This window comes from Pinus tabuliformis, chromosome J (assembly GCF_031772625.1).
Source record: "Pinus tabuliformis cultivar Carrire ecotype Pingquan chromosome J, CPIR1, whole genome shotgun sequence".
Taxonomy (NCBI): Eukaryota; Viridiplantae; Streptophyta; class Pinopsida; order Pinales; family Pinaceae; genus Pinus; species Pinus tabuliformis.
The window spans coordinates 1,113,829,277-1,113,847,720 of NC_142295.1; positions in this window are offsets into that span (position 1 = coordinate 1,113,829,277).

Below are 18,444 nucleotides of genomic sequence, written 5' to 3' on the forward strand. Positions count from 1 at the left end.
CTTTACAAGACTAAGGAGCTGTCTTCTTCCCAAAAGCTTTGTCTCTTTTAGCAATTTTTTTCACATGGGAGTAAAAGGTAATATCTTTGAGGTTTCAATTTGCTTGCGATGATTCAAGATAATTTGAGTAAGTGGGATAAAGTGCCTTGAGAAAAGCTATCAAAGGAATGTCTAGTTCAACATTAGTGACTTTGATATCATGTATACCAGATTTTAATTCTGATGCAAGAGCAAGAGGATCATCATTTTGTAATTCAAGGGAGAACAATTTAATCATGAGTTGAACAACTTCAAGTGCAGAGTGTGAGTCATAGAGTTCCTTCAGCTTTTGTAAGGCTTTGAAAGCATTTGAAAATGGCGAAATATGGTGACTCACCTATTCATTTACTGATGTTACAATCAATGCATAATCCTTGCTGTTCTTATTTTCCCAAATGGTGAATTCCTTGTCTGAGGTATGATGTTCTAGCTCTTTGTCTCCATCTCCAATACACACTCCTTTCCACAACTCATTATAAATGAGAGTGTGTTTGACTTTCTGAGACCACTTAGGATAGTTCTCCTTCCCACTAAGAACCACTCCCACAATAGATATCAATGGGTGCATTTTAAAAATGACTTAAGAGGTTGACGAAAATGAGGTGGTAGTCTATAATTTGACTACTGGTTAACTTTGTAACCAATTAGCTGCGCTTAAATCCAGTTTTGTACATGGATTTTCCCCCTGAGGGTCCAGCTTATCTGACCAATCACTGTCGGTCCCTTGTTGACTTCTCCTTTTATCAAGCACTTCAATCCGCACCATTGATCTCACTTCTCCAAATCCAATGGATATCATGTCATCCGCTTACCAACTAACCTAGACGATCTCCACCGTCGATGGGACCCGTCCAATCGAACGGCTATCGCACAATCTCATAATGGAACCAAAAGGAATTAAAAACCCATTTCATAACCTTATCTTATTCATTTCTAATGTTAACCTGTGCTCACTTTCGAAAGCGATATGCATCTGATCAATCAACCAACGAATGGTCTTGATGGCTGGAACTCAACAAGGTTTTAATCCCGTTATATAAAACTTTATCGTGTCCGGAATTTAAATTAACTCACATGCATCTTCCAACATGATCACCATTAGATCTGACCCATCTAATCGAACGACTATCGTGTCACTCGCTGGCCAACTAGCTTGGTCGATCTCCACCGTCGATCAATCCCACTTGATCCAACGGATATCGTGTAATCTCACGTGAAATCTTGCACGATGCATAACAAGTCGAGAGCGCGTGAGAAAAGTTATTTTCCTATGCTACGTGTCAACCGCTAAGGTTAATCGCGTGAATTTTAGGAATACCACTTACAGCCTTTAGTGTGCGTGAGATACATCTTACACTTATCAATACCACCTGTTAGCGCTTGAATCTGGCCTCAGGCTGAAAAAGACAAAATCCAAGGCAACATCAAACCACTTAGCCTCGTAGCTAGCCCTACGGGGACAAGAGAGGGCTCTCTCTGAGTCTATCTCGGCAAAAGGTTTTCAAAGGGTGGAGATGACCAATAAAGAACACTTACTTTAGGCTAGTAAATTGATAGGGAAAGTTTGATTTTAAATTTTTTAGAGTTTTGTTGGAAAGCTGAGCACAACAATTTTGGGTGCGGGGATGAGACACAGTTTTTGCAGAGGTCTTTTTGGGGCAAGGTAGGAGATTATCTTGATGCCTTTGAATTAAGTGAATGGATAGGAATGACCGGTGAGGAGCTAAGGAGAGCAAGAAACCTTCGAGAGTTCTCTTTAGACAGATGAAAACATAGATATTAAGCAAACTTAAATGCAGAGCATAGAAACCATGAATTCTACCTTAACACTTCATTTACTTAATGTGCAGAAAAGAGGAGTAGGAAAATGATACACATAAAAAAACTTACAAGTACATGACAGAAGCACACCATCAACAAAAAACACCACAGGAATCCCAAATAGTGCTGCAAAACCCTGGTCTTTCCTTTGCCAAAATTGCAGGGATACAAAGAGTAAATTAGTCTAAGCTTATCCCTCAAGAGTCCAACCTCTCGAACCATGAAAATGATTTAGAAAATACATAATATAGACCATGCCAACCCATTCCCTAGCCTCTAGGGGTCGAGCTCATCATCCTAGGAGCTGTTTCAACCAATTCTAAACTGAGCACTACAATCTAGGCAATCAAAACAACTTGCCTCTATAAGCTAGGAAACCAATTCATTCATTAATTTTTGCCATTTTATGAATGAATTTTCTAGAATAGGTAAAAAAGTGTGATGTCAACATGAAATTACATCAATTACATCAAAGAGGATGAAAAATCCCACCAAAAAGTCAAAACTAGTCAATGCTGCGTTTTCCTGAGCTGAAGGTGCAAAACTGGCAAATTTTCCCAACACATAGCGCGCCTTTCAGGCCACTTTTGAGGCACTTCCCGACATCCAAATGAGGCACAAGTGGGATTGTTGGAAAGGTCTGGATGTCTACTCTCTAGCCCATGTGGAATTTCTCAATTTGGTGGCCATTTTCCCCTCCAAAATAGCAATCTCCCAAGACTGCTTCCTGTGTGTCCAAAAAGTGGCAGAATATCATTTTTTGCTTGTTTTTTGACCTTTTGGGGGCTCAAATCTCCATGAAATTTCTTGGCAGTGGCTGAGAAAGTGTATTTTGTCATGAAAAATCCAAAAATGCTGAGTTTTCGTGAAATGGACCTCCCCAACTTAAGGGTAGCGCGCGGCGCGCTACACATTGAGCCAAAACCCTGACGCGTAGCGCGCTTGAGCCCTACGCGTAGCGCGCCTGAGCCCTACGCGTAGCGCGACTTTCATATGCTTTTTGGAGAACTTCCCGGTGTCCAAATTGGGCGCAGGATAGCTCGTTGGAAAGTTCTTTGAGTCTAATTTCCAAAAAAACTAAAATTTTTCAATTTTGAGTTCAGTTTCCCTGTAAAAAATCAAATCTCCCAAGACTGGTCAAAATGTGCCAAATGAGGTAGCCTCAAGGCAGAGTGATGTTGCAGTCAACGTTTTAATGCCTTCCTCAACTCCAAACTGAGCTCATGATAGCTCATTGGAAATAGCTTTGTGTCTAGTTATCATTTGACTCATAAAGAAAGTCATTTGGCCAACCAAGCTAGGAGAAAACTTGATTTTCCCAAGGTCACTTTAGAGGTGCATTCGATTCTCCTGAGGCAACGATATTTTTGAAATTTCTCCAAAACCATGACACCTTTGTAAAACGTGAAGGAAATTTTTCTTCCTTGGCATGTTGTGAACAAAAACCTCTCTCCGTTTTCCAAAATTCATCTTTTATTGCTTAGAAACATCATTTGAGTAAAACCTACCCCGATGTGTGGAACAAGAGATTTTGTCGAAATGAAGCCAAATGAAGGGGATAAGGGGCTTCTAAATTCTTGGGGAAATTTTTGGAAGTAGGGAGGGATGTTAGGAAGTAGGGGAAAGTGGAATATCGGAGATCGAGTGAGGGGAAGGGGTCCAAAAGGGCAAAACACAGGCCCAACCTAGAAAATTGCTAGGTTGTAGCAAGAAACTAGGGTTTGTGGAAAAATGAGGAATTTGGGGGATCTCCGAGATGGGAAGTGTTTGATAAGGTACATGAAGGATAGGGGAAGGTGTATGAACATCTGGATACAAGTTTTTCTAATGATTTGACCATCCAAGAGAAATTTCCTTCAAAACCCTAGGAGAGGGAAATGAACCTTGCCTAGGCACAACTGAAGCATGGATAAGCTGTAAAATGACCCTATGGAACTTGACATGATGATGACAACCCTCTGAATGATGATACACTTATCTGAATGATGACATGGACTGCCATTTAGACAACCTTGAAAAGAGTGAAATCAAACCCTAGACCTAATTCCTAGTGACCAAATTTTGCTTGAAGACTCACTGAAATGACAAAATTTGACCTGGACACTCTGAGACCACTTTGTAAGAGCATATTTGATCACTGGAGGAAGGCTGGAAAGACTGAAACTAACACCACCCACATGCTTAATTCATATTTTAATAAAGACACTTAAGGAAACGTTTAGCGCTTAACCTCAGTATGAACTCTTAACACTAATTGAATGTGATTTATAAATAAATGTATAAACAAAGAAAAATACCCGATTAAGGTCCAGAACATTGATACACAGTCATAAGAGAATTTCATTCATCGAAACCATGTTTAACACTATGAAACCAAGAGAGTGATACCTCAACTGCGCTTGTGGAGTAGTTGCCTCACATAACCAGCCGAACGTCTGTAGCAGTTTCCTCACATAACCAGTCGAACAACTATAACAGTTGCTAGAGAGGGGCAGTAGTTGCTAGAGAGGAGTTACAAATCAGAGAGGGAAGCCAAAAATGGCACTGGCTCTGATACCAAGTCAGACCAGGAGATAACTCCTCAAATGTAATTGTATTATTCATTCAAGTTGTTCATTAATATATACAAGAGGGAGTGACTGTTCAGTTCATCTCCCGATGACTCTCCATTTTCTCTATTATTTATTTACACTAATTACAGTTTTTCACCCAATCCCTACGATTAGGTGTCAACAAAGTTAAATAGTTCACAAGGATGTGATGATCATTATAAACATAACAACAAATTTCCAACATGAAACATCGAAGTCACCAAAATGTTGGCATTATGGCGCATGTGTTGTCTTTGATGGAAACTCACTTGTAATAGAAAAAGTATATGGTAACTAGATGAATCCATAGGTTAGTTCAAAGGTGACAGAGTGATGAAATAGAATAATAGAATGATGGGACAAAGGTTTATAGATCATAATCAAAAGTTTGATAAAGGTGAATATTTGAAGATCTATACGTGGGTTCGTCAAGGCCAAGTCATGTATACATGCAGGTATAGAGAATCAAAGTCACATACATGTTGGCACACTAATCTAAGAATACCAAGGGACCTTACCATGGTATTAGCCAACAATATTGAGTGCAATAATGGTTAATTAATCCTATCCAAGATAACCACCGACACTAGTGTAGTTTTAACTCACGGTATTGGTTAAGGTTCTAACTATATAAGGATGTGAAGATCAAAGTGCTAAGTGTGAATGTGTTATCGAGAAAACTAGTGTCCATTCAAAGCTGCTAGTCCCACTAAGACGAGTAGCTATCTTAAAAACAAACAAACTAAAGTTACTTGTGTTTTCCTTTATGAGAGATAGATGAGAGAGAAGCAGAGAGTACCAACCTCAATCTTTTGCTAGTCTCCTTGCTTGTTTCCTCTCTCCCTTGATAGAGCTTTCGCCACTCCTTTCTCACTTGTCCCGCTTCAAAGAACACGTATAGAGTCAAAGCAGCAAAATACCATCAAATCATAGAGATCTATAACCATAAACAATGTAGGATCAGATGTACATTAACCATATAAATGCATATACAAATACAAGATTCATAGATATACAAGCATATGGAGGAAAACGAAAATAGCTTTATTGATAGAAGTAGTAGAAGAGAGGATTACAACAAAGCTGTTTGATCCAACATCATCCTCCCAGCATGAAAGCCCTCTTGACCTCATACAAAGCAAGATCACCCAACAATGTCTTCAAAGAGAAACCAACAACACTTCCTTACAAGTTACAAAATTCGAGCCTCTGGATCTCTAAGATGAGGGATCCATATCTAAATGTTTGCAAGAGATTGAGTCAGCTTCTGGGATTTTGATTAGTGTCATTTCACTGATAGTTCTTGGTTCCACTTGGAGATTTCATGATCTCTTACTCATCCCTGGGCGAATTCAGAGAGGCAAGTGTCATATGAGTAGTTTCTAGAAGATTCTTTGAGTTTCCACCTAGAAAACTGCTTCTGCCATTTGTCTGCTCTCGCTCATCGCACCCTACAGAAGGGCTTTCCAGTATGCATCGCACCCCCCGTGTGTAATAGGTGAGATGCATCACACCCTATGCATGGAGCAATCTGTATGGTCCAGTTTTGACCAGTTCTGAGTAGTTTTTCAGGGAGAACTTCTGGGAAATGATGTAATCAGCTGACCTTGTTCCTTTAGGGTATGAAACAAAACTTTTAGGGGTTTAGAAGCCCTTGGTTTATGGACATATGTGATTGGGGTTGCAGTGCCCAAATATGTCTATAATAGTTGACCCCTAAAGCATGAGGTCGTAAATCTTCTGATGTCAGGTGAAATGCTTTATAATGAGGATCCGAGGTTTTTCGAACTAGAAGGTGACCAGTAATAAGATACAATACAATACATTATCTTCATAATATTTTCATGATCTAGCTGAGGCGGGCATTCCCATGCTCAGCTTTACAAATTCATTTTCATGTACATGAGACAGACAATCGTTTGAGTGGGAGACTGATGATTCTAGTAGAGACATCATCCCTTAGTTTGGATGATTATCTGTGCAGCTGTGATGTACATTTGATGTCTTTATTTTCCTGAATATATCGCAGCCCGAATGGATGAAACTAGATCCAGGGTTTTCAAACTCATTCAATCTTTGCCCAAAGTACAAGTCGATCCATGTGAAAAGATGTTCCGATGTCGAACATGGAAAGACATCGCCCGATTACCAGCCAATGATGTAAGCTATTAACAGGCGCGAGAGTAATCACTGATAATTATAATGACCCTCAAGGTACTGCAGTACAATTCATGTGGTGTGAATACATCAGTCGATGTCGAACACCACACAAAATATTTTGGTCGAAAGCCATTGATGTAAACCTATCGCCGGAAGTGAGAAACTTGCCATTGAGGCATGCAAGCTTCAAAGTACTGAAAGGGTTGTTCCTAAGTCAAATTCTTGGATAATGAGCTAATGTTAACAAGAAGTGACCCATCATAGGAGGGCCTTAATGAATCCCACATCTACGACACGGAACGGAGAAAATGATTTTGTGGAGGTGAAAACGATCTGATGATACAAGGTTTAAGGTGGCGGTCATGAAAAATGGAGAGTGAAGGTATTGTAGCGGATGAGGCATTAGTTAGGCTGGTGAATTCTCTGAGTGACTTCTCTTGAACATATCGGCGACACTGAAATGGATTGGTAGCGTTAACCCCAAGATGGATGGTATGGCAGACCAATGGTGATATGACCGGTGAATGGAATAACCCAACCCGACTCAATCATGGTGATGGAGTGGAAGTGTCATGTTCAATAGCGACCTGCTACCAATGAAGCTATTCAAGTTTTCTTCCCTTTTCCCAGTCATTGCTGACCAGTACCTCTTTATTTTTGTCAAGCTTGAGGAGGATAACATGTGCTTGTTCTATAATTTGCCCTTCGGGCAAACCTGTCGCTATGTTTTAACGAGTCTAGCGACAGTTAAACTCGCTCTTGTCTGCATGGACAAGTTTGTTGCTATTGTTTTAACGAGTTTAACGACAAAGATAAATCAGTCCTTTTCAATTTTAGAGAGTCTAAAAGGGACATAAAGACAACTCCAGTAGTCCTTTTCCATAATATAATCCCTTAAGTTCGAAAAAGTATAAAATAATACGAAAGGGATGACTTTTCGATAGTTTTAATGAGCTGAACAATACAAGCGCTCGATCTTTTTGTGTAATGATCCCTTAGGTCCAAAAACGATTAAAATCTAGAGGAGGGATGACACTTCCGATCGCTTTAACGAGTTGGAGAGGCCAATTGCTCGGTAATCTTTTCATATTTTACGAGTTAGATGAAAAGAGCTTAAAGGAGACTTGCTTTTTGAGGAACAAGTGATGTTTTTGGATAGCATCTGGTTCCAGGTAAGGTTTGGAACTTTTCAATCATGGCAGTGTAAAGAAGGTGGCTAACAGAATCACTCGTCGTAGCTGTTCCTCAAAAGGGTAAACAATCAAATGGAGGCGTATGATCGGCTAAAAAAGAGTGGAGGTGATGGTAAGAACATGACCAAGGTTTAAAAGCTAATAATTAAGCGATCGCAATGGTTACTTAACGAAGGTGGGTTCATTTTCTAATTAGCTTGAACTCTGGGGGAACATTTGCTCATTGCTAGGTTTATTTTTTAACGAGCTTGAACTTCGCGTAAAACTGCTCGTGTCAGTCGTATCATAAGGATGTCTCATCGATAGGTTCATTTTTTAGGGAGCTTGCCCCATTCAAAACTTTGCTCTGGAGCCTTTCATTATGCAAGCTAGGAATGACGAACCTACGAGTTTAAAGGGTTACGAGCCTACAAACTAAGAAAATAAATGGTCGCTTTTCACTTGCATGCAAAAAGGTTTGCCTGCCCCCAGCTATAAAGTACAGTTTCCAGGTCACCATATGGAAGTTCTTACATTAGCAAGATTGTTCCATCCGCGTAGCAAACAAAACACTTCCTTGGCAATGTCCATCGAAATGGACAAAGGTGACTGTTGTAAGTGCTAATCACATAACCTTTGACGGGGGAATCCTTTTCCAGTCCAAATCCATTTTCCTAAATGCACAGGGGTATCAGACTAGCATATTCCTACGTGGAAACCTTCCTTATATCTGGGGTTTTCCTGCCGAAGCAGACCAGGGTGCATGCCTCCTGGGTTTCAATCACAATCACCGAATCACTCGCACTCATCAGGTGGATAGACTGGAGATTGTTGAGACATTCCTTGTGAAAAAAGACCAGTTAGGGATGGCATATGACTAGTAGCCGTGTTTGAACCGAGGAATGAAAGCTGGTCTACGAGCTTTACCATTATGCCTTCATGCGCAAAACACATCACTCGAAAGAGTGAGGAGACGATAGCTCCCATGCTATAAATGTAGTCACGCCCAAGGAGTAGATTGTAATCTAGGGGTCCTTGGACCACCATCACGTTTAGATGAACAGTTTTCCTTCTCAAAGTTATAGGCAAATTTGGAAGGATCCCTAACGATCGACTGGTTCCTTTGTTGAAGCCTGTCAGATTTCGAATCTCAGGTAGAAGTGATGGCGAACCAAGCGCTTTCCAAGCAGTTGAGGAAAGGATACTCACAGAAGCCCCTTCATCTATGATAGTACCAACCATGATCATTCTATAAGCTTGTACTGTGATTAGGAATGGTACATTAGATGGTAGGCAGGGTCTGAATAGTAGATTTCAATCGAAGAAAATGACTAGATTGCTTGGAGGTGGGACCGAATAAACGGGCGAATAAATCTCTGATGAACTTCCTTCCTGCGGTAAAGGAACGGGTAGATTTCCCCCATGTTCATCGGATTCTGTGTTAACAAAAAGAATTTGAATGCTGTCGTTCTCATTCTCTTTGGTGACAACATCATCTGAAGGCGGACCTTCTGAAGACAAGGTTGGGTCGATTGCCATCTTGACCTATTGATTTTGGTCTGGTGTCGACTCAGAGGGTCTATCTTCAATGATAGGTGCTTCAACTAACAACAACGGTGTGTCAGTCGAATTTTCAACTAGTGATGGACTCGGCAAGAGTTTCTTGTATCCATGAGGAAGTTGCTGTAGTGAAGCAGGATGGTTATCCAAGACTCTTTTAGCTTTGTCTAGGAAAGGAAAACGGTGGAGGACATGATCGCCTTCACACAGTCTACAAGGAAATTTAGATCTTCCTTTTTTTCCATTGGCTTCGTTTTCATTAGCTGATGGTGTTCTCTCAACATGATCATTAGAGGTTGAAGACACTAGATTGTGCAAGCGGGGAGACCAGTCCCTCAAGATACGTGGGATGCAGGGACAATCTCGATGATAGTGGTCTCCCTTGCAAATGACACATGGAGATTTAGGTTTGGATTGGGCAATGTGTGTATTTTCGCCAGATGATGCATGGTTTCCCCCTTTTGCTGTTGGATTCTTCTTCTTCTTCTCCTTCCCTTTCTTCTTCTTCTCTGTTACTTGGTTTTTAGCATTACTAGCTTCACCAAGCGAAGAGGAAGAAGGAGACGGAGAAACAAACAAAGTGGGAGGTGGGGGAGAAACTTCAGTATCATCTAGTTGCTAATTTGATTGCTGAGGAATTGTGGTGTTTTGAATGATAGAGGTCCAGAAAAACCATACTGGTAGGCCAATTGTGAGTCCTGGAAGGGACAATGTAGCCATGTGTGGAGTGCCAACATCTCCCCAAGAGGAGAAGGGACTAGGATTTCAATCATGGCAGTGTAAAGAAGGTGGCTAACAGAATCACTCGTCGTAGCTGTTCCTCAAAAGGGTAAACAATAAAATGGAGGCGTATGATCGGCTAAAAAAGAGTGGAGGTGATGGTAAGAACACGACCAAGGTTTAAAAGCTAATAATTAAGCGATCGCAATGGTTACTTAACGAAGGTGGGTTCATTTTCTAATTAGCTTGAACTCTGGGGGAACATTTTCTCATTGCTAGGTTTACTTTTTAACGAGCTTGAACTTCGCGTAAAACTGCTCGTGCCAGTCGTATCATAAGGATGTCTCATCGATAGGTTCATTTTCTAGGGAGCTTGCCCCATTCAAAACTTTTCTCTGGAGCCTTTCGTTATGCAAGCTAGGAATGACGAACCTACGAGTTTAAAGGGTTAAGAGCCTACAAACTAAGAAAATAAATGGTCACTTTTCACTTGCATGCAAAAAGGTTTGCCTGCCCCCAGCTATAAAGTACAGTTTCCAGGTCACCATATGGAAGTTCTTGCATTAGCAAGATTGTTCCATCCGCGTAGCAAACAAAACACTTCCTTGGTAATGTCCATCGAAATGGACAAAGGTGACTGTTGTAAGTGCTAATCACATAACCTTTGACGGGGGAATCCTTTTCCAGTCCAAATCCATTTTCCTAAATGCACAGGGGTATCAGACTAGTATATTCCTACGTGGAAACCTTCCTTATATCTGTGGTTTTCCTGCCGAAGCAGACCAGGGTGCATGCCTCCTGGGTTTCGATCACAATCACCGAATCACTCGCGCTCATCAGGTGGATAGACTGGAGATTGATGAGACATTCCTTGTGCAAAAAGACCAGTTAGGGATGGAATATGACTAGTAGCCATGTTTGAACCGAGGAATGAAAGCTGGTCTACGAGCTTTACCATTCTGCCTTCATGCGCAAAACACATCACTCGAAAGAGTGAGGAGACGATAGCTCCCATGCTATAAATGTAGTCGCGCCCAAGGAGTAGATTGTAATATAGGGGTCCTTGGACCACCATCACGTTTAGATGAACGGTTTTCCTTCTCAAATTTATAGGCAAATTTGGAAGGATCCCTAACGATCGACTGGTTCCTTTGTTGAAGCCTGTCAGATTTCGAATCTCAGGTAGAAGTGATGGCGAACCAAGCTCTTTCCAAGGAGTTGAGGAAAGGATACTCACAGAAGCCCCTTCATCTATGATAGTACCAACCATGATCATTCTGTAAGCTTGTACTATGATTCGGAATGGTACATTAGATGGTAGGCAGGGTCTGAATAGTAGATTTCAATCGAAGAAAATGACTAGATTGCTTGGAGGTGGGACCGAATAAACGGCCGAATAAATCTCTGATGAACTTCCTTCCTGCGGTAAAGGAACGGGTAGATTTCCCCCATGTTCATCGGATTCTGTGTTAACGAAAAGAATTTGAATGCTGTCATTCTCATTCTCTTTGGTGACAACATCATCTGAAGGCGGACCTTCTGAAGACAAGGTTGGGTCGACTGCCATCTCGACCTATTGATTTTGGTCTGGTGTCGACTCAGAGGGTCTATATTCAATGATAGGTGCTTCGACTAACAACAACGGTGTGTCAGTCGAATTTTCAACTAGTGATGGACTCGGCAAGAGTTTCTTGTATCCATGAGGAAGTTGCTGCAGTGAAGCAGGATGGTTATCCAAGACTCTTTTAGCTTTGTCTAGGAAAGGAAAACGGTGGAGGACATGATCGCCTTCACACAGTCTACAAGGAAATTTAGATCTTCCTTTTTTTCCATTGGCTTCGTTTTCATTAGTTGATGGTGTTCTCTCAACATGATCATTAGAGGTTGAAGACACCGGATTGTGCAAGCGGGGAGACCAGTCCCTCAAGATACGTGGGATGCAGGGACAATCTCGATGATAGTGGTCTCCCTTGCAAATGACACATGGAGATTTAGGTTTGGATTGGGCAATGTGTGGATTTTTGCCAAATGATGCATGGTTTCCCCCTTTTGTTGTTGGATTCTTCTTCTTCTTCTCCTTCCCTTTCTTCTTCTTCTCTGTTACTTGGCTTTTAGCATTACTAGCTTCACCAAGCGAAGAGGAAGAAGGAGAGGGAGAAACAAACGAAGTGGGAGGTGGGAGAGAAACTTCAGTATCATCTAGTTGCTAATTTGATTGCTGAGGAATTGTGGTGTTTTGAATGATAGAGGTCGAGAAAAGCCATACTGGTAGGCCAATTGTGAGTCCTGGAAGGGACAATGTAGCCATGTGTGGAGTGCCAACATCTCCCCAAGAGGAGAAGGGACTAGGATTTCCCCCAAGGGCAAATCCTTGATTGGTAGACTCCATTTTCTCAGCCTAAGACCAACGAGGGAACAATGATGTTATTCTGATTAAAATAAATTTTACGACACTTTGACACAACTTTCTTTTTCAATTTTTAAGAGTCAAGAAAAAGCTAAAGATGACTCTAGTCGCCTTTGATTTTTAATGAGCCTAAAGTGACAAGTGCTCAGATGGACCTTTTCTTTTAAGGAGTCTAAAAGGGAATGAAAGTAACTGCTCTAGAAATCTAGATAGAGGGATTACCAAACCAATCACAAAACTGCATAATACTTTTTACGGTACGGCAGTCAATCTTCCCGAATGCTGTGTTTAGTGCATTGTGATCGATAGGGCGGCAGACACGGCTTCCTGAGGATAAAGGATGTAGCCTATTGTGGTCTCCCAATATATACTCGACAGTATGTGGGAGCACAAGTCTGTACTGGCAATTGTCGTCTCAAAGGGGAGGAATCACCCAACCTACGATGAAAGCGATAGTTACCAAGCTTTACAATGCTGGAATGCGTCTCTAGCCTAGACTTCTAAATGCTGTGTGTTAGATTCCAAAGCATTTTTATGTTCATTGAGGTTTATTTTACAGTTTATCTTTCTTAAGAAGTTTGCCTTTAAGGTTCACCGTGTGATGTAGATATACAATTCCTAAATATGCAATCTAAGATGACAAACAATCGTTTACTTTCTTTTTGCGATGAAAATCCTAGCTACTAAGAAAAGAGAGATGAAATTCTTTCAACATAGAGCAGAGAGCACACACTAGATGCACTTTTCCTAAATCAATTTCAGCATGCAGTCTAAATGAAAATGCACATGCATGTATTGTTTTTCCAGTTTCCTTAATGTGAGAATGACAAAAAGAAAACTAAGTATAGATCTGAATTATCTTCTTTCAAAGTGACAGTACTAACAATTTTCTTTTCAAAAAATGAAAGGAAGGCTAAGATGACACTTTGCGATTTCGAATTTAAAATTGCTTTCGACACTTGAAATACTATTAATTCAAATCAAATACAATGGCAAAAGTGTAATCGACTATCTAAAAGAGGAATGCTTTGCGACACTCTTTTTCTTGACTGAAAACAACACTTGCGACACTTTCAAATCAAAAGATGACAGTTCGATTAAGCTACTATTTGCAAAGGAGAACTATAAATGATGAAAAATACATAAAAAACATTCACAATTCCTTCTTATGGAGGCTGAAATAATGCAAAGGAAGATGGTTTCAACAATGATATACTGATCATAGACAACAAAACTACTGAATAAAGCTGAAGACAATGAAGAAAAAATAAAATTCTAGAGACAAAAACAGTCTCATTCAATCATCGCACCTGTAACATAGGGAAATAGGGATTCATCTCACCTGCAACACACGGGAGGTGCGATGCATCCAGGTTGCCAAGAAGAGACAGTGCGATGGACCAGGGACAAGACTAAGCTTGGTTTCTAGTCACAGTTTGCAACTAAGTTCAGGGATTTAGGCTAAGCTAATGATTTTCAGTAAACACAAAGTATAGGGGCTGATCTAATGAGGTTATTTGAGCTACCACCAGGGCACTTAGGATGTTTGCAAGTTAGATGTTCAGTTCATAAAACAACCTAGAGATTGACTAAAGCAGCGTTGATCTACTTTGCAGTTGCATAGAAAAAGCAGTTCGAAGGCTAGCTAGCTTAACTTCAGGCTCCATCTGTGGTTTATAAAGCAAACAACAGTAACAAAACAAACAAACTATTCTTTCCCCAGTGGAGTTGCCATTTTGTTATCGAGAAAAATAGTGTCCATTCAGAGCTGCTAGTCCCACTAAGACGGGTAGTTATCTTAGAAACAAACAAACTAAAGCTACTTGTGTTTTCCTTTATGAGAGATAGATGAGAGAGAAGCAGAGAGTACCAACCTTAGTCTTTCACTAGTCTCCTTGCTTGTTTCCTCTCTCCCTTGATAGAGCTTTCGCCACTCCTTTCTCAGTTGTCTCGCTTCAAAGAAAACTTGTAGAGTCAAAGCAGCAAAATACCATCAAAGCATAGAGATCTATAACCATAAACAATGTAGGAGCAGATGTACATTAACCATATAAATTCATATATAAATACAAGATTCAGAGATATACATGCATATGGAGGAAAACTCAAATAACTTTATTGATAGAAGTAGTAGAAGAGAGGATTACAACCAAGCTTTCTGATCCAGCATCATCCTCCCAACATGAAAGCCCTCTTCACCTCATACAAAGCAAGATCACCCAACAATGTCTTAAAAGAGAAACCAATAGAACTTCCTTACAAGTTACAAAATTCCAGCCTCTGGATCTCTAGGATGAGGGATCCATATATAGATGTTTGCAGGAGAGTGAGTCAGCTTCTGGGATTTTGATTAGTGTCATTTCACTGATAGTTCTTGGTTCCACTTGGACATTTCATGATCTCTTACTCATCCCTGGGCGAATTCAGAGAGGCAAGTGTCATATGGGTAGTTTCTAGAAGATTCTTTGAGTTTCCACCAAGCAAATTGTTTCTGCCATTTGTCCGCTCTCGCTCATCGCACCCTACAGAAGGGCTTTACATTATGCATCGCACCCCCCATGTGTAATAGGTGAGATGCATCGCACCCTATGGATGGAGCAGTCTGTATGGTCCAGTTTTGACCAGTTCTGAGTAGTTTTTCAGGGAGAACTTCTGGGAAATGATGTAATCAGCTGACCTTGTTCCTTTAGGGTATGAAACAAAAATTTTAGGGGTTTAGAAGCCCTTGGTTTATGGACATATGTGATTGCAGTTGCAGTGCCCAAATATGTCTATAACAGAATGTGAAAGGGTTTTTGATGAATACTTCAACCTGAAGTATATTTTTATTCTAAGGGCCATACTTGACACATAGATCTAAAATAATTATGCATCGATGAATACAACGAGATGGATCAGAATCATGAGAACTAAATTGAATTTCCATTGTACGATCTTCTCATGGATTGACTAGATCTAAGTATTGATGCGTGTTTTTATCTCTGAATATTATGATCTAGGTCTTTCTGAATTTTTGAAGAGCTGCACAATTTTAGGTCAAAATTTGCAGATATGTATGCAGGTTGGTCTTGGTGAAGTCCTGTATACACACGGGTTCATTTCTTCAAAGTCACTTACATAAAGGAAGGGTTTCTATTAATAAATGATTGATCAACCTGATCAGTGTTGTTTTATATCTCCTGTCTGACAATGATGTCTTCATGTTGATTTGGTTTGAGTGATAATGTCTGAAGTAGAACTGATTAAGTGATGAATTTGAATTTAGTTACATGTTGATTGGTTGAAAATATTATTGATGTTGCTGAATGTATGAGGGTTTTGTAAGCTAACATAATATTTTAGAAAAACTCTGGTCAACTCTATGTCTAATTCAGAATTACAAGTTTTTAGTATATTGAGATCTGTACGCAAGTTGCTCTAGAGAAAAGTGTGTATACATGTGGGTTTCCTTAATTGAAGTAGCATATACATGTTGGCATATGAATGATCAGGGTTACAGTTGATTTTGTGTGTTGATGCAGTATTCTGAGTTCAATTATGTGTCCTGGTTACAGTGATCTCACTATTATGTTTGAATTAAGTTGGTGTTTTCTTCAGTTGATCTACAAGTTGTGATCCAATGTGAAAATTTATGAAACATGGTCCATGGATGTTATTGAGGGTTGGATCCTTCAGTGAGGAAGTCAAAGCTTCCTTCCATTAGTAGCTGGTAATCATATCAGGGGGTTGGAGCTTCCTTCCAGTAGGAGTTGGAGAACGAGTGAAGGTTGTAGCCTTCAGAAAGTGGGTGCCTGCGTGCTATCATGAGTCAACACCAATATAAGAATGTAAGAAGTTTTTGATATTAATAAGATTGAATACTGAGATGATAGCAACGATGGTTTTCTCCCACATCGGGTTTCCACCTTAAATCCTGGTGTTCATGTGTGTTTCTTATGTGTGATACTTTATTATGTTCTTATTTCACCTGCTTACTTCTTATCAAATGTATGATAAATCTCTTACATTATGGTTTAAGTTTAATAGATAAAGAATTAGTTTTTTTACAAGTTTACTAAGCATACGCTAGTTTATTTTACAACAGTCACGTACATACATGAGTTGGGTTTAATAAATTCATGTACATATTTTAGAAAAGAAAATTATTATTGTGAGTTTTTTAAAAACACTGATTTGCCCACCCTCTCAGTATTTTTCCCCACACAAAATAGTTCAATTACTCCAGTACTAATGAAAGAAAATATGAATCATAAACATTCAATGAATAGTCTTAGAAACATTCACAATACATCTGTGAAAATTGTTTGTCCTAGAAGGCTATAATATTAAGCAAAAGTCCCAAGATACATAAATACAATGAACACCACTGGAACATTAGAGCCACAAATTGCTCTCCAAAAGTACTAACACTATCTCTCTAATGCCTTGTGGGAGAAGCCAAGGGTAAAAGTCCTTTTCATGAGAAAAGAGGATGTGTTTATAACTTGAGGAATGACCTTTCACATCCTCATGACTCTTGAATTTCCAACTCCTAGTGACGTTTGGACTTCTAGAACCTTTGGAATTTCAAATGACTTTTGGGATTACATATGACTTTTGGTATTATGTGTCTTTTGGACTTTTATGACTCTTTATTTCATACATGACTCTTGATATTCCACTTATTTTTCCTCAGAATTATTTCAATAGTACATCATTACTCCCACATCATCGTATTATGAGACTTGACATGCCATTATCGTTGATGACTCAAACTAATAGTGACTAATGATATGAAATTTCTCCAGTGGTGATGTGGTTGCCAACTGTATCTTCATTCTTCATGTAGCTTCGATCGTTGATGTCCTCTACACTCCAAAGGGTCTCTTATAAAATGGGTTCTTTGGGGTGATTTGATCATAAGGATTCAAGCGTGTTATTTTTTCTTTCCAAGCTTCCTTTATTTTTTAAACTTTCCCAAGCTTCCTCATGTGTTCTTTCCATGATGTTTCTAGAATACTAGTATCTGCAAACCACTCATGATGAGAAACCGCGAGCTTGAAAATATCCTATTGTACCATCTCTCATGAATGTTTTCTATTCATGAATTTTTTTTTTCACTAAAGAGGGACAAAATGGGCTTCAGGGCTCATGGGAACACTTTGAAAGGCTGAAGGGTTGAAGAGGGAAGGCTCTGAGGCTTCAACATGTGCTCATGCGCTCAATAGAGGAATGCAGTGAAGGTAGGGTGCATGGCGCAAGTCCAAAGCATGGAGGGGAAGTATTCAGGATTCCAAGTATGTTGTGTGCTCAAGTTAGAGATGGAGGGTGCAACAATCACTCTTGAAGGCTGAAGCGTGAAGGCTCCAGGCCTTCCAGGTGCGCTCATGTGCTCAGGAGGACCAGGAGGGCCTAGGGCGTGCTCCTGAAGAATGAAGAGTGATGCTTCGTGCCTTCAGAGTGCATTCATTCACTCAAAGGGCCTGGAGGGAGTATGGACCATTGGTGAAGGATTAAGGGAGGAGATTAAGGCCTTTAGGGTGTCCCTATGTGCTCAACGAGGGCGCACTTCTTTCATTCGAGGGAGTGTGCTCAAGGAAGACTTGGTCTCTAGGAGGGCACAGTTCAGAGTAAGGAAGGGGGAAGATGGTTAAGGAGAGTGCTTTGTGCCCTTAGAGGGTTCATGTCACACTTCCAAACAATTAGGATTCTCCATCAAGTCTTCAGAGTGCGTGTTACACTAAAAAATGTCACCTTGACTACTCACAGTTAGTATGGCTCAAATCAACAGTCATGCTACCCTCTTAGGCAAGTCTTATGCCTCTGTTATCCATCTCAAACTCAAAGAAGAGAGAAAGTCTTGTAAAAACTATGTGTATCTCTGGGGTCGCAGGTTCTCTCTAGCCTTACCTGCGGGGACGCGGACCATGTTCACAAAATCTGCGTCCAAGGACGCTCTGTATGTTAAGGGACAGGTGCGTCCCTCTGTAAAAGG